Source organism: Lissotriton helveticus, chromosome 5_1 (genome assembly GCF_964261635.1).
Source record: "Lissotriton helveticus chromosome 5_1, aLisHel1.1, whole genome shotgun sequence".
Taxonomy (NCBI): Eukaryota; Metazoa; Chordata; class Amphibia; order Caudata; family Salamandridae; genus Lissotriton; species Lissotriton helveticus.
In genome coordinates, this window is record NC_136065.1 from 313,391,372 (window position 1) to 313,407,520 (window position 16,149).

Here is a 16,149-nt window from a genome sequence, read left to right on the forward strand (position 1 = left end):
CGGGAATCTGCGAGGCAGCGTGGGAAGTCCTCCTGCTAACACATAGACACAGGATTTCGTCCAATTAATAACAAGACCTGAGTTCTTCCCAAATGAAGTTAAAACGTCAAAAAGCACATTCAGGGATTTCTGGGGGGATGTGAGGTACAAAAGGATGTCAACCGCATAAAGCGAAATACGATCCTCGAAGTCAGGAGTCCACCTAATGCCCCTTATCGAGGGCTCCCAGTGGAGCCATGCGGCCAGCGGTTCGAGCGCAAGGGCAAAAAGCAAGGGAGACAACGGGCAGCCCTGCCGAGTGCCCCGTCCAAGAGTAAAAATGCCAAAGGCTTCTCATAAAGAAGTTTCACCCATGCAATGAATATAGGGCCAAAACCAAATTTGGCGAGAGCCGCCCAGAGATAAGGCCATTCGATAGTATCAAAAGCCATAGTGGCATCCAAGGAAGCCAAAATGGCCGGCTCAGAGAGGGTCCCGGCTCTCGCGAGAACTCCATGAAGCCGCCGAAGATTAAGGGCAGTATTGCGATGCGGGATAAAACCGGATTGATCCGGATGGATCAAATCACAGATCACCTTAACCAAGCGGTTAGCTAACAATTTGGCTAAAATTTTGGGTTCGGCGTTTAAAAGGGAGATGGGCCTATAAGAGGCACAACGGTCGCGCGGCTTAAACTCCTTGTGTATTACCACGATAGAGGCCAGCCGCTGATCCGCGGGGAGGGAACCAGATTTCAGCGCCTCAAGGAACATATCCCTCAGATAGGGCGCCATTTTGTCAGGCCGCAGTTTGTATAATTCAATAGGCAAGCCATTAAGGCCAAGAGCCTTACCAGATCGAAGGGAGCGGATGGCAATCGCTATTTCATCTGTCGTAAGTGGTGCGTCCATAAAATCCCTATCAACATCAGAGAGACAGGGCAATGCAATGTCCCGCAATAACAACTGGGAATCCTGTTCGTCCCTATCACAAACTGAAGAATACACAGTACGGAAATGATCCACAAAACAGTCAATGATCCCAGCCGGGTCAGTCACACACACTCCATCCGACCTTTCAATCACAGGAACTACACGATTCGCTCTTTCTTTCTTATCAAGCCACGCAAGCAATTTACCAGCCTTGTCACCCACATCATACAGCCTACCCTGTTGCTCTCTGTCCATTACTTTGGCAGCGTCGGTCACCAGGGCTTTATAATCTGATTGTTTTAAGCTGAGGGAGTGGAGTTTAGCACGGGTGACACCCGCTTCGAGGTCACTCTCAATGACAGTTATGTCAGCTTCAATGCGCACCAGTTCCTCACATTTGGCCTTCTTGGCGCCAGCAATTAACGACAAAGAATGTCCACGTATAACAGTCTTGAAAGCCTCCCACAATGACACAGATAAAGAAACACATCCCACATTATCGAGGAAGTAATGATCAATAGATTTGATCAATTCCGAGCAGATCTTAGGATTCCGAAGATACCAGGGGTTGATGGGAGCAACCCTCCCCTCACTGCACACCCCAGCTTCCACACAGAGCCACAATTGGGAATGATCTGAAATGCCCCTGGGAAGGTGTCTGATTTCCCTAATAGAGGAGGATTGAGCCGCTGGCATTAGGAGATAATCAAGCCTGGAGAGGCTCCCGTGGGCTCCTGAATGGAAGGTATATTGTAACTGCACAGGATGCATCAACCTCCAACTATCCACCAGCCCGAAAGTTTCCAAAAACCCACTCATCCATAACTGAGATCTAGCCAAATCTCTGGGAGGGTAGCGATCCGAGGAGCCAGAGACGACAGAGTTAAAGTCCCCACCCAGGATTAAAAGACCTTCAGAAAGCCCTAAAACAACCCGTTCAATATCAGCAAAGGTGGGAGTCTGCAGGCCCAGGGGGACATAGATCGTGAATATGGAGTGCGTCTTCCCCTCCCATCTACCAGTGAGCGTGGCGTAGCGCCCCCTATCATCAAGTATTACGTCATCAATCTCAAAGGGGAGGGAAGACCGGACCAGAATACCCACCCCCCTAGAGCCAGAAGTAAATCCGGAATGAGCAACCAAGCGATAGCCTCGTCTATTCATGGCTTGACAAGCGTTACCAATTAAGTGTGTCTCTTGCAGAAGGACAAAATCAGGAGAATGACGTCTCAAAAACTGCAGCACAATCCCTTGTTTTATCCTGTCCCCCAACCCGTTGACATTCCAAGACAGCAGTCTAAACTCACTACCCCCCATTCCCGAAGAGACTGCAGAGCACACCCCACAAAGAACACATCCATCAAAGCAATAAGGAATACAGTACGATGCCTTGCGAGAAAGAACAAACAAACAAACACCCCCCAACTGGAACCCGCTACAACTCCCCCCACCCTGCACCCCTGCGTGAGACTCAATAGCCACCCCAACTTGCAGTGTGCCTGTCGCCCAGTCGTTAAACTAATCTAAACAAAGAAACCTAGGAGGAGGAAAGAGTCCCGATTTACCCCCCGCCACCCCGGGCCAATATAGAACAGGACATAAGAAGACCCAAATATTAGACTCAGCTGAAATACGAATGAAAAGTTCAGACATCGGGAACCACAGTGTCACTCTTGCTCCGGCAAACCACCCTCGGCACCACCAGGGTGTTCGGATCGATCATCCTTTTTAGGCAAAGAGTCAAGCCAGTCACCGACACTCTCCGGGCGATCAAAGAAAAATGTCCGATCCTCATATTCGATCCGAAGTCTAGTTGGGAACAGCATGGCGTACTTAAGGCCCAAGTCACGTAGCCGCCGTTTCACACCCTGAAAACCCATTCTCTGCCTTTGAACCAACTGAGTAAAGTCCGGGTAGAAGTGAACGGACGTATTCTCGAACTTCACCGGGCCGCCCACCCGAGAGGCCTTCAGGATAGCGTCTCTATCACGAAAGTGAAAAAGTTTTGCAATGATAGGTCTCGGTGGGGCACCCAGTTTCGGTTTTCCACCCGGAACTCGATGGGCTCGCTCAACGGCGAAGAATTTGCTGAGCCCAGAGGGGGCGAGATGATTAAAACAAGATCTTCCACCAGGAGATCGATCGAAGAATGTTCATGGTTCTCAGGGACTCCAATAATGCGTACATTATTACGCCGTGCCCTATTTTAAAAATCCTCAAGCCGGTGTGCCATCAAGTCGTTCGAGGAACGTAGGTTACCGACTTCAGTCTGTATGTCGGAGACGTCGGTAGTTAGGCTGGAGGTCTTCAAATCTAAGGACTTGACCCTCTCATTAGTTTTCGCCAGGTCCGCTCTAATCAAAGTGACGTCGACGGCCACCGTGTCGATCTTCGAGGCAAGGGCCTCGTATTGCTGACCCATCGAAGCCTTCATGCCGGCGATGGCACTCATGACATCCTGTAGGTAAAGTTCAGGAGAAGCGGCAGATTCAGCCCCAGGATCTTCAGGAGTACGGCCGGTACCACCGGGGGATCCCTTAGGATGGGTGTAACGATCCATAACATTGGTTTGAATCTGTCCCCCTCGGAGAGGCGTCTTAGTCTTGCGCTTCTCTGGGTCAGGTCTGGTGGCCATATTGAAAAGGGTGCCCCGAAGGGGCCCGCGAGACCTGGTGAAAATGGCCGTTTATGGCGAGGCCAAAAGTCAGCAAAAGTGAGCCACAGTGGGATAAGTGCCAGAAAAGTTGAAGGCAAAATGCTCACAGATGAAACACGTTGCGGAGGGGCGAAGCCAAGCCGGACCAAGGGTAGATCTGAGCCGTTCTCCAATCGAACGATGCCCGGAGTAGGAAAGCGAAACCGAAAGTTGAGATGAGGCCGTCTGGGGGAAAACCCCTTAGGCCGATGTTATTCAACTACTCCACGGCTTGCTGGCTAAGAGAGCCCCCGGCCACGTCCTGGGGCAGGCCGCAAAAGTTGAAGTCGATGTAGCAGTGGTTCCCGACGTCCAAATGAAATTCTCGAAAAAGTTTTGAGATCAGCCAAAGCGCGTCTTCAAAAGCCCATCTTCGAAATCAGGATATATTTCAGGATAGTTGCGAAGGGGGGCGAGGGTCCCAGGAGCTCTGTGCTCACGCGACCATCTTGGATGATCGCGAAGCTCCTCGCGTTAAAGCATAGTTAACGCGATTTCAAATATCGCTACCCCTCATTGATAATATCACGAAGCTTGGTAAGCGATATTTTCCCATGGAGTTTTGTCAGGCACGCCGCCTTTGCATCTCATTAACGATGCGATGCGAGGCATGCTGACAACTGGCGCTAAGCCAAGGAAACACAACCTAGCATGTCCTTGTTAATAAAGCAATAATATTATCGCCACTTTTCGCCCGAAAACGGACACTAAAGCGGCGATAGCCGGCCCTTGATAATATGCCCCATGGAGTTTTTTCTCTGTATTTCTGGGACGTTTCTGCATTTGTCAATTGTCTGTGCATTTGTCTGTGGTTTAGACAGTGGTTGCGAACAAGAAACGTTTGCATTTGAAGACAATTGTAAATAGGACGGGCTGCAGACACAGTGTTGGTGGTAGCCCTGAGGTGGATGCGCTATTGGCTGTAGATTTCTGACACTGCAGCGAATTGAGGCTCCAACACTGGAAAAAAAAGTGGTTCCCGTATTTTAAGTGAGGTGGGGGATTAGCAGTTTGGTGGAGGGTGATAGCATAAATCCTGTGAATCCCATGACTAACATTATCACAGTAAGCAGCGGCGATACTTCATGGATGGGAATATGCCAATAGCCCGTAGCATGCCCTTTGAGAATACACCTTGAAGAAATGTATTGTTTGCTAAACAATGCTACCTTGACATAGTTGTAATGCTCCTGGAGAGCGTAGATCACCCCTTCCAACCAAAACTGAGAAACTTGCATTGGCTCCCAGGCCCTTGTTGCATCAAGTTCAAAGCCTTGTGTGCAACAGACCATTCCTTCCAAATTCACATGATATGATGATGAGCTGAAGCTAGCCTCTAAGGTAGGTGAGGAAATGTTTATAGTTGTAAGATCCTTCTCCAATTAGGGATCACAAATGCAGTAAAGTGCCCCCACACCTTGCTTCAGCACCAGGTTAATCAACAAGTGTCTTCCTCCCCCACTTCAAAATAAAACCTATCATACTCCACAGTCTCCTCCTGCTCCTTAAGTCTGCCCTACAAAGTCACCCCAGTGTTGAACAATCACTTTACCAGTCCTGTAAAAAACAATGACTCTGAAGGGTTCCCAGGTACTAACTAAACAACTCAAAACACATTAACTTATTTCTGTTTGAATAATAAATAATAAATAAAAGGATAAATATAAGAGTCAAATATGACATATATCTTTTTTTCCTGGAGTTGTAGAAGTCTTCTATTTAAAGGCAACAGACATACATTTGGCACACATCAGTGTTGATATAATTAGCAGATTGTTCATCCTACATGTCTATTGTCTTTTAATTGTATTGCTGCTTCCCAAGTTCCTACAAAAGAGGTCCCTTAAAAACGTATTTGGTTATGGCTCTCTTGAACTGTGTGTGCCTTAAAACATGGGCTCTAATACATTTATAGTTCTACTCTGTTTCACACGAAATTCCGGAATTAAAAATCATTCAGGCAACCCATACCAAGAAGCCTCAGCTCCTTTCATAAAAATCTGCGACTCTTTAGCCCTCGACTCCTCCACTGTCTATTCTGTTTTCTCTTGGTAGTCATATCCCTTCCCAAAACTGATAACAGGCATTTGTTGCCTGTACTAACTGTGCAGAAAAGATAGTCTCTAATTGAACTCAGGGTCAGGAAAAAATAGTACCCACAAAGGGTTGTGCACTGATAACATCTTTGGAGATATACACCCACAATAAATAGCTCGGGACTCACCCATTTAAGCGGTGTTCTAGGCTAAACTGGTTTTCGTGCTGTTTAGTATGACATGCTGTGCGAACAAAAGATGGACGCTACGCTGAACAAATCAAACATTCACCCCAGAGATCTGGGTTAAATCCAACATTTTGGCCACCCTAGTTGGGACCCAGCAACATGCAAATCAGTCTTCACACTGCTTCTCATGGGTCCAGCCCACCAAGCCAGGGTTTCCCTGGACCAGAAACAAGCATTCTGGGACCGGTTTCGGCTTCGGTTTCCATACCCGTGGACTCCATTTTTTTAGGATCAAGCTTACTATATAGTACAGCTGCCTGGTTAACTAAAGACATCTTGGGGACATTTAGAAAGCTTCCCTGGGAATGCATTCCACTCTGTGCTTACCATTGGATTTTGATTGGTAACTCACATATTCTGGCTTTCTATTAGCTGGCTTTATTTGCTTTAGGTTGTCCAGGTTCAGTTCGTCCCTCCCAAGAAGCAAAGCCTTTTCACACTACCTCTCCTTATAATGTCCCACGAGTGCTCCTTTCTGTAAACACTGCCAATCTTGTTCTTATCTTGTCACATTTGCTGTGCATTCAAAGACAGAGGTCAAATGTCCGGCTCTGTCTTCCAGGGACCATGGTGTTTAATGTTCTTTCTCTGACTTCAAAGTGAAAGGATTTATGTGACAATCTTTCTGGATACTGGGAGGAGATGAAAGGGTGTTTTCTTGCACACAACACCATTTAAATGAACTGCGCAAGTATTTCAGAATATATCAGAATTAGCAAAGCACAAGTAAAGCAATTTTTTAAAATTCTGAAGTGTGTTGGAAACAAATACTTTAATATGATCAGAACAAATCAATAAAACTAGGCCATGCCATTTCCACACATTATTGTTTGTGCAGAGTACGGTTTATTAGTAAAAATGCATGTCTGTGCAAATGGTCTGTTATGGCAGTGTGCTACTCCACCATGCTTACAACACTCTACGCCACATCATTCTACTCTGCCCCACTCCACTCCACTTTACACAATACCACTGCACTCTGCGCCACTGCACTCTACTCTGCACCACTCCACTCTAGGCCACTGCACTCTATAACACTTTATTCTATGCCCCTCTTCTCTACCCAGAACCACTCTACTCTATGCCAAAGCACACTATACCACTCTTCTCTATACCACTGCACTCTTCGCCACTGTACTCGAAACCACTCCAGTCATTCCACTCTATTCTGCTCAACCCCACTCTTTGCCATTCTGCAACACTGCACCCTTTGCAATACACGGTACGCCAATGTACTCGTCTCTGTACCCCTCCACTCTACTCCCCTGCACTCTATGCCAATGCACTGTGCGCATTTCTAATCTACTCTGCGCCACTGTACTCTATGCCACTGCACTCTGCATTCCTTTACGCCATTACTCTATGCCACTTTACTCTATTCCACTGCACTCTATCCTGCATCACTCCACTTTACCCACTTTCACTCTGCCCTGAACTACTCCACTCTACGCCACTACAATCTTATCTGAAACAATCTACTCTAAGCCACAGCTCTCTTCGCCAATGTGCTCTATGCCACTCTACTCCACTCTGCACCACTCTACTCTAAGCCACTGCATTCTATGCAACAGAACTCTATATCACTGTACTCTATACCCCTGCACTTTACTCTGCACTACTGTAGTCTTCGCCACTGCTCTCTCTGTCACTGCACACTACGCCACTCTACACCACTGCATTCTACGGCACTCTAGTCTGCAACACTGAGCTCTCCGCCACTAAACTCTCTGCCACTCTATTCTGCAACTGCACTCTGTGCCCCTGCACTCTGCAGCACTCCACTCTACACCTCTCCACACCACTATACTCTACTCGGCACTACGCCATTACAATCTACGACACTCTACTCTGCACCACTCTATGCCAATTCACTCTGTGCCACTCTATTCTATGCCTCACTACACTGCAGCACTGCCCTCTATGCCACTGCACTTGATGTCACTCTACTATGCACCACTCCACCCTTCCACCACTTTATTCCAAGCCACTGCACTCTACTATACGACACTCTAATCTACGCCACTGCATTTTATGATGGTGCATTGTATATCGCTGAATTCTATGCCACTGCACTCTACGCCACTTTACTCTACGACACTCTACGTCAATGCACTCTACACCAGTCCAGTCTATTCTACCCCACTCCACTGTACGCAGCGCTGCACCATCTACTATATGCCACTACAGTACATGACCCTCTATGCCATTTCACCCTATGACACTCCACACCAGTCTCCTCTATGCCCCGAACTTTCAGCCATGTTGCGCAGCAGGCTCGCTGGTGTACAAAATGACTAAAACACATTGATAAAGCCAATAGCTCTTGCATAGGCAAGACCTATTGGCTTTGCCAAAGCTTGCTATTATAGTGGTGTTGGCATTACTGAGAGCCATGGACCCGAAAATATGCACTTCAGGCTTTGGGACTGATTCAAATGCTATGAGTCAGAGCGATCTGAAAATAAATACTACAGGTAACAACTACGCAGTACAGTTAGATCTACATATTGTATTATTTTGCAAGACCTATACAGAGGAAAGGAAAACATTCATACTCCCAATCCTGAGGTACCACAATTTTAGGCAGTGTTGGGTGGCCATGTACTTTTTAAAAACTCTACGGGACCCATTTGTATGTGGTTCTGTTGCCTCATTTCTGTGGGCTTGTCTTAGGAAGAGGAAAAAGGTGGGACGACATTTTAGTAGCAACAACTAATTAATTCATTATAAATTCTGAACAGCTTTTTTCATAAACGTTTTTATATGAATTTACCTGGATCACAGCAACTATCTAATTCTTATTTTAAATGTGTATATATTGTGTTGGAATTTTTAGAGAACTTGTGCTTTTATGATCCGTTTTAAAAAGATCGAATAAAGCTGTGTGACTAGGACGTCTACAGGTAAGAAGCAAGAATTTTAAGTCGAAGTGGGAAAGCCAACAAATTACCACAGAGAGCCGGGCCAGAGCAGAGAGAGCAGTAAAGCTTTAATAGCCTATGCACGAGCTGAGAGCTGAAAATATTTGCAATGTAAATCATATAACAAACAAGTGAAAACTTTGACCTTAATAAGTCACATTATATCACTGCACCGAGAAATACTTAATAAAAGTGAATTTCTTTATACATGAATTTAGAACTATGACTAGCACCTGCCCCCACAACAATGCCTTTAGTGGACTAAGAAGCAAGTCAGTCATCACGTGTCGTGGCCCACAATCTAATAGACAGAGCAATATTATACTCTACCGAAAAACAATATGTTTATATAACACGTATTCTGCTACAAATCGGCCACTAAATTCATGTCTAATTGTCTATCCTTTTTAACTTAAGTGTTAATGCTTTGTTTTTAACTCCTTGTGATTAAGGGTAGAGCAAGGGTGGCAAGCAGAAGCCAAATGAAAGCTCTGCACATTTTGGGCTCAAGGTTTCAAGAGGACCTCTAACTGAGCCGGAGCCCTGCATCTGACTCAAGCTTTCAGTCGTTGGCCCGATACCTAATTTTAAGGCAGCCTGAGCTATGACTTTGATGCTAAGACAAGCTAGGAGTACAAGAACTTTGACTTCGAGTGTGATAGAGTCCTAGAAGAGTCCATTAGTTATGGTCCTTAAAATCCTCCCTTATGCAAGAAAAAATGACAAGGAAGGGTCGGTAGAATAATGAGACATAGAAAAGGACTCCATGACTGACTTCCTGCTGCTTAGATCATGGTTCAGTCATCTTTCATTTGACTTGACACTTACTTACCACCATCCAGTGGCGGCTCCTCTGCTATGGTGGAGGAGCGTCACCCCACTGCTTTTAACCCGTTGGCTTCGCCGCCCGTTTTGCGGAAGTGCGGCACTTCCGTAAAACGGGTGGAGCCGGGTTGGCCATTGGCCGACGGCAGCACCAGTGAGGTAGTGCTGCCGTCGGCCAATGGCCGATGGCAGCATGGATAGGGTTAAGCAGTGCAAATAAAGGAAACATAAAATGATAATAACTTTGAGTTATTATCATTTTATGTTTCCATGCTGCTTTGTCGGCCGGCCTATTCGGCTGCTCTGCTCTCGGAGCAGGGCAGGGGAGGAGTTCTTTGCCCCCGCCTAAGTGCACATGACTGTTTGGTCAGCCCTCTGTGACTGGTCAACCAGTCATGCACACTTTCCCTGTTCTCAACGAAGGCTGCATTACAGCCTGCATGGAGAACATGCCCAGGCCCCCATTCCCTGGCTGAGCGTCAAACCACAACGCTGAGGCCAATCACAATGCTGCCTGCACGGACCGCTGCTGTTTGAACTAAAATATCAATGAATGGGTATGTGATTTTATTCCTTTTTTTAAAACTAATACATATAGTGTGCAGTACGAAAGAGGCATTTGTAAAAGAAGTTGAATTACCTTAACAAACACTGGCAAAGTCAATAAACTTGCCCATACATTTTGGCACTGCTGTTTAGCATTGGCAAAAATAAATGTAAAATATCGTTATTGCCAATGGGGAATAGTGTCAGCAAAGATAAAAAAAAACAATCAATTGGTTAATATCCACACATGTCATCACTCATGTGCATTTATGCGTCATGGTGCAACTTCAGCATCCTGACGTATATGGTCAAATCTGACAGACGGCTATCTTGGAGCAGTAAATTAAGCAAATTTCAGCTTCCAGGCCCTCCAAAATAGAACAGGGAGAGATTTGGAAGCAACATTGGCCTGAGCAGCAGAGGTTGTGCAGAAAAGTAAATAAATCCGAGCCTTGGGAGCAATAAGGAGCTAGGGGGAGGTCAATGGAGCAGCTGCAGAACTGCCAGCCTACATGGTACAATCATATGTCACACGATATTGGAACTCTTGACCTGATCACATAAAGAGTTGATATTACACAGTGAGATGGAAAACCCAACATAAAGTATGTTTTGTGCTAGTATGATGAAGGCCATCTGCCCTTGAAGGCCCGTACAGGGTACTGCAACCTTCTCAGGAAACTGGCAGTGGCCTCAGAAGGCTATTTTAGGGGGGGGCGTGGTCTGGCCACGCAGGAAGATGGCCGCCTGCTAGAGGAGCTCCGCCAAGGGACGGACCCCTGACAGCTTCTTAGGCTTACCTGCTCGAGTGGGGATTCCCTTTTGTCCCTGGAGATTTCCGGAGACCATGGGGGTTGCAGCGATGGTCTCTCCTGGCGGCTGGTGGCACCTACTCCCGTCTCACGACATGATGGTGCGATAGCTGGTTCTTCAGGCGCCCGCCTCGACACTCGCGCGCTTTTGAAGCCGCGCCTCTCCACAGCGTAGGCGGCGCTCTTGCTAATACAGGGCCACGCCTCTCTGGTCTCTAGGCTGCGCCTCTTTGGACTCTGAGCCGCGCCTCCTTCGACGGTAGGAGTGCGCTTTGTATCGGCTGGAAAAATACATTTTGCCTGCCATAGTGCTGCATTTGTGGTGTACGCTGCCCTCTCCAGGATCATTTCGGAAAGGGTTTTCCTCAGCATTCCTGGTAATATTCTTCGAGGAAATTTCTTCAAGCACATTATTGCTGCCTTAACAGTGCTCAATGATTAACCTGTAGGATTATAAGCACTGCTCCGTTTCTCCCCCTTTTATGTGACATTAGGGGCAGAGTCAACTGACACTATTGTATTATTCATTTCTCTTCCACTTACAACACTTCAACTTATTCTACTTATATGACTTTTCTGCCAGTGATGTCTACAAGTGTTGGAATTTCAGCCACAATTACCGCTTTCTGCATCAATGTTATATGCTCATGCTGGTTTTGCTTAATGCAGTTATGAGTGGCTTATGTTCTCACATGTGTTGCCTTCATATATGTGTAATACTTCATTAATGACAGGTAATCTGTAGGATTGGCACACTCGTCATTCTCATGAAGTGCGCTTCTTTCTAGTCAAATGAGTGCCAGTGCTCAGTTGAAATAGCAATATTTGCAGGGCTAAAGTTGCATGACTAATCATTTCATAATAATTGCTCTTACATGCAGAAACAGGATATGAATGTCCCTTGAAAAGTCAATATTAACGGTACGGGCAGATTTACTTGCAGACGTACTGTTTCGTCTAACTCCTTGACTCTAACCACCTGGCTTTGGTACTTTTATTCAGCCGCCTTAAGAGTTATATATTTCATTTGGGTCAGAGTTACTTGACTCTATTGGTTTTATCATCTCTCTTTCATGTGTCATCCTGTTCTTCTACTGTGACACTTGGCCAGTTCCGCTTATAAAGGAGAAGGCAGGTGGGGGGTAAAAGGGAATAGGGCTGAATTTTCATTCATTATCACCGCTATATGTTATGAACCCATGTAAACTGTTTTTGTATGGCATAGCCCTAGCTGGATACCCTATTACTGTATTGCCTCACCTTACTCACATACTTTTCCTCAACAGAGGGTTTTTTTTGGCGCGCAAAGCATACTGCTCTTACCTTGAACCTGTTTCATATTGTACTGCTTACTATTTTGTGGTAATGTGCTAGTGATTCCTTAATTTGTTGCATTTTCGTTATGTTGCATATGATGGTCACTGCTTTATTGCATATACTTCTCTGCATTTGATTATCTGACATACTCTTGGTTTCATCATTGCTTCACACTCCAATACCTTATCAATCCGTTTTTGTAGACCACCTCTACAACGGTGCGCTACAATGTCCAATAACAGAAATGGGGGCCGTGGCCCCAAACCGCCACTTTTTAGGTCTCGCCTTTACCATTCCGCAGGAATGGGAAATGGGGAGAATTCAAGTGCTCAAACGACTCTTCAAACTACCGCTTTTCCAGTGGCGTTTTCTTCGAGTTCACGTGGGCACATGCACGAGCTTTAGTGCCATAAACTTTTTTTTCCCTGTGCCTTTCCTTTTTTTCATTGGCTCTTCACTTTGTCCACGCCTCATTGAGGCTGCTTCCTCCACCCACCATCTCTCTGCCCTGCGCGTTCCTCTTGCTTCTTTCATTGTAGCTTTACAACATCGAGTCGTGCACTTTTTGAAACCGTAACACCCTGTCTTTCACTTGCTGAAACACGAAAACCAAAACATCTTTCTGTTCCATTCACGTACCGCAGAAACGCACCCAAACACGCATAAACAGCCCAGTAGCTTCACAACATCGAGTCGTCCACTTTTTGAAACCGTAACACCCTGTCTTTCACTTGCTGAAACACGAAAACCAAAACATCTTTCTGTTCCATTCACGTACCGCAGACACGCACCCAAACACGCATAAACAGCCCAGTAGCTTCACAACATCGAGTCGTCCACTTTTTTAAACGGTAACACCCTGTCTTTCACTTGCTGAAACACGAAAACCAAAACATCTTTCTGTTCCATTCACGCACCGCAGACACGCACCCAAACACGCATAAACAGCCCAGTAGCTTCACAACATCGAGTCGTCCACTTTTTTAAACCGTAACACCCTGTCTTTCACTTGCTGAAACACGAACACAAAAAAACATCTTTCTGTTCCATTCACGCACCGCAAACACGCACCCAAACACGCACAAACAGCCCAGTAGCTTCACAACATCGAGTCGTGCACTTTTGGAAACCGTAACACCCGGTCTTTCACTTCCTGAAACACGTACACCAAAACATCTTTCTGTTCCATACACGCACCGCAAACACGCACCCAATACGCACAAACAGCCCAGTAGCTTCACAACATCGAGTCGTGCACTTTTTGAAACCGTAACACCCTGTCTTTCACTTGCTGAAACACAAAAACCAAAACATCTTTCTGTTCCATTCACGCACCGCAGACACGCACCCAAACACGCATAAACAGCCCAGTAGCTTCACCCTGTCTTTCACTTGCTGAAACACGAAAACCAAAACATCTTTCTGTTCCATTCAGGCACCGCAGACACGCACCCAAACACGCATAAACAGCCCAGTAGCTTCACAACATCGAGTCGTCCACTTTTTTAAACCGTAACACCCTGTCTTTCACTTCCTGAAACACGAACACCAAAACATCTTTCTGTTCCATTCACGCACCGCAAACACGCACCCAAACACGCATAAACAACCCAGTAGCTTCACAACATCGAGTCGTCCACTTTTTTAAACCGTAACACCCGGTCTTTCACTTCCAGAAACACGAACACCAAAACATCTTTCTGTTCCATTCACGCACCGCAAACACGCACCCAAACACGCATAAACAGCCCAGCCCAAAATTGTGATCCTACTCTGTTCCCTGCCTTATATTCACTATCATTCATTTATCTGGACCTTTCTGCCTTTCTCTGTCGGAAATACGCACCAAAACAACGAACATTTTCTAAAGTCTTTTCACATTTACACGACATGGCTGTCTGCTTTTTTCCCCTCTGTAAGGTGGTGAGGGGCCGAGAGCAAAACGTCTGGGGCCTAACCACCCCAGGAGGCTGAATTGCTTTCATCACAGTCGTAAAGATTCTAATCTGTTGTCGACCATCCGCTGGGAAATGCAAATGTAAACAAAAGAGACCTAAAGTCGCCTTCGCCCTGAAAACTATAAAACAAGGGAAGCAACTTTCGAAACTATGTGTCAAGCACGACGTTTTTTTACACATTAGATTACATGCACGTACAATGGGATTTATTTTTCTTTATTTTTGGACAGTTTGAAAGTGCAAACTTACACACCAAACACGCATAGCAACATCCGTAACTGGCTGCTTAAGCCATTCACACACTACACTAATTAGATACTGCATAGACTTTTTACGTTACAAAATTACAATACCACATTCAGTATGACCCTACAAAATAGTTCTACTATTATGCTATTCACTTTTAATTTTGGATAATAGTGTTGTGAGTGGTGCTTAAACATGAAGGCACATTTTTTTTCAACATTTTTTGGGCAACTATAATCGTGCAAATATTACGACATTCAACACACACAGTGCAGAATGCACACACTCAGTGCACACTGACCTAACTGACAGTGCACACATGTTTTAGTCACACTGCACCAAGGCCTCACTTGCATTGCATACAGCCCTCACTTACACTACACACACCCCTCAGTCTGTGCACACAACCATCACTCTCAGTGTACACAGGCCTCACTGAGTGCATACAGCCCTCAATCGGCTATTTCTTTATGCATTTACTAACAATCTACACAGAACACCATCCCTCAGTATCTGACTGTACAATGCACAAAATCAATGCACACTGCCCTAACTCACACTGCATACAGCAGTCAGCCACACTGCACCAAGGCCTCAGTGGTACTGCATACATCCCTCACTTACACTACACACAGCCCTCACTGTGCACACACTACCATCACTATCAGTGCACACACTATCTTGACCCTATTCCGATGCTCCCTCCTAAGGGACACACACATCACACCACTTTGCCACATCTCTAAAACTATGTTGCATCTACATTAAATATTTTTGACAACAAATACAAAACTTTGACATACTTCACAATACGTATACACATATTGGAATTCACTAAAAAGTGGTAGTGATCCTTAATGTGATGGGGAGCACACAGTGTTATTTAAATGCCCCTCACACACCAACAGGCCCCTTGGTGTCATGCTTCATCATCGGGGCCTTCGCACCCCTCTACGGGATGCGGCGTGCTACGACTCACGTATACGCAGGAGCACTTATAAGTGAACTATGTGTGTGTGTGTGAAGGACAAGGTGTGAGTAATAAGGTGAGGTGAAGGTGTGAAGAATAAAAAATACCTGGCTCGTAGGAACAAAACAATTTATTATAAACTCGGCTCGTTTTTAAACCGTAACACTCTGTCTTTCACTTGCTGAAACACGTACACATTGAGGCGTGCAAAACATCTCTCTGTTCCATTCACGCATCGCAACACGCACACGAATACGCACAAACAGCCCAGTAGCTTCACACAAACAGCCCAGTAGCTTCACAACATTGAGGCGTACAAAACATCTCTCTGTTCCATTCACGCATCGCAACACGCATCAGAATGGTAGACTTTTATGTGACAGAAATTCTTCAGCCAGAACAATTTAGTATGCCTTCTGCCTCCATAAGGTATGTGTTATTGTTGGGGCACATCCAATACTTAGTGGTGCATTTGCTACATATCAAACAGACTCCATGTTATTATTGGAATCCTAGGAGGCAGATGTGACCAAACTCACAGTGCACACAGCACTCAGTCACACTGCACGAAGGCCTCACTTGTACTGCATACATCCCTCACTTACACTACACACAGCTCTCTGTCTGTGCACACAGCCCTCACTCACAGTGCACATAGCACTCA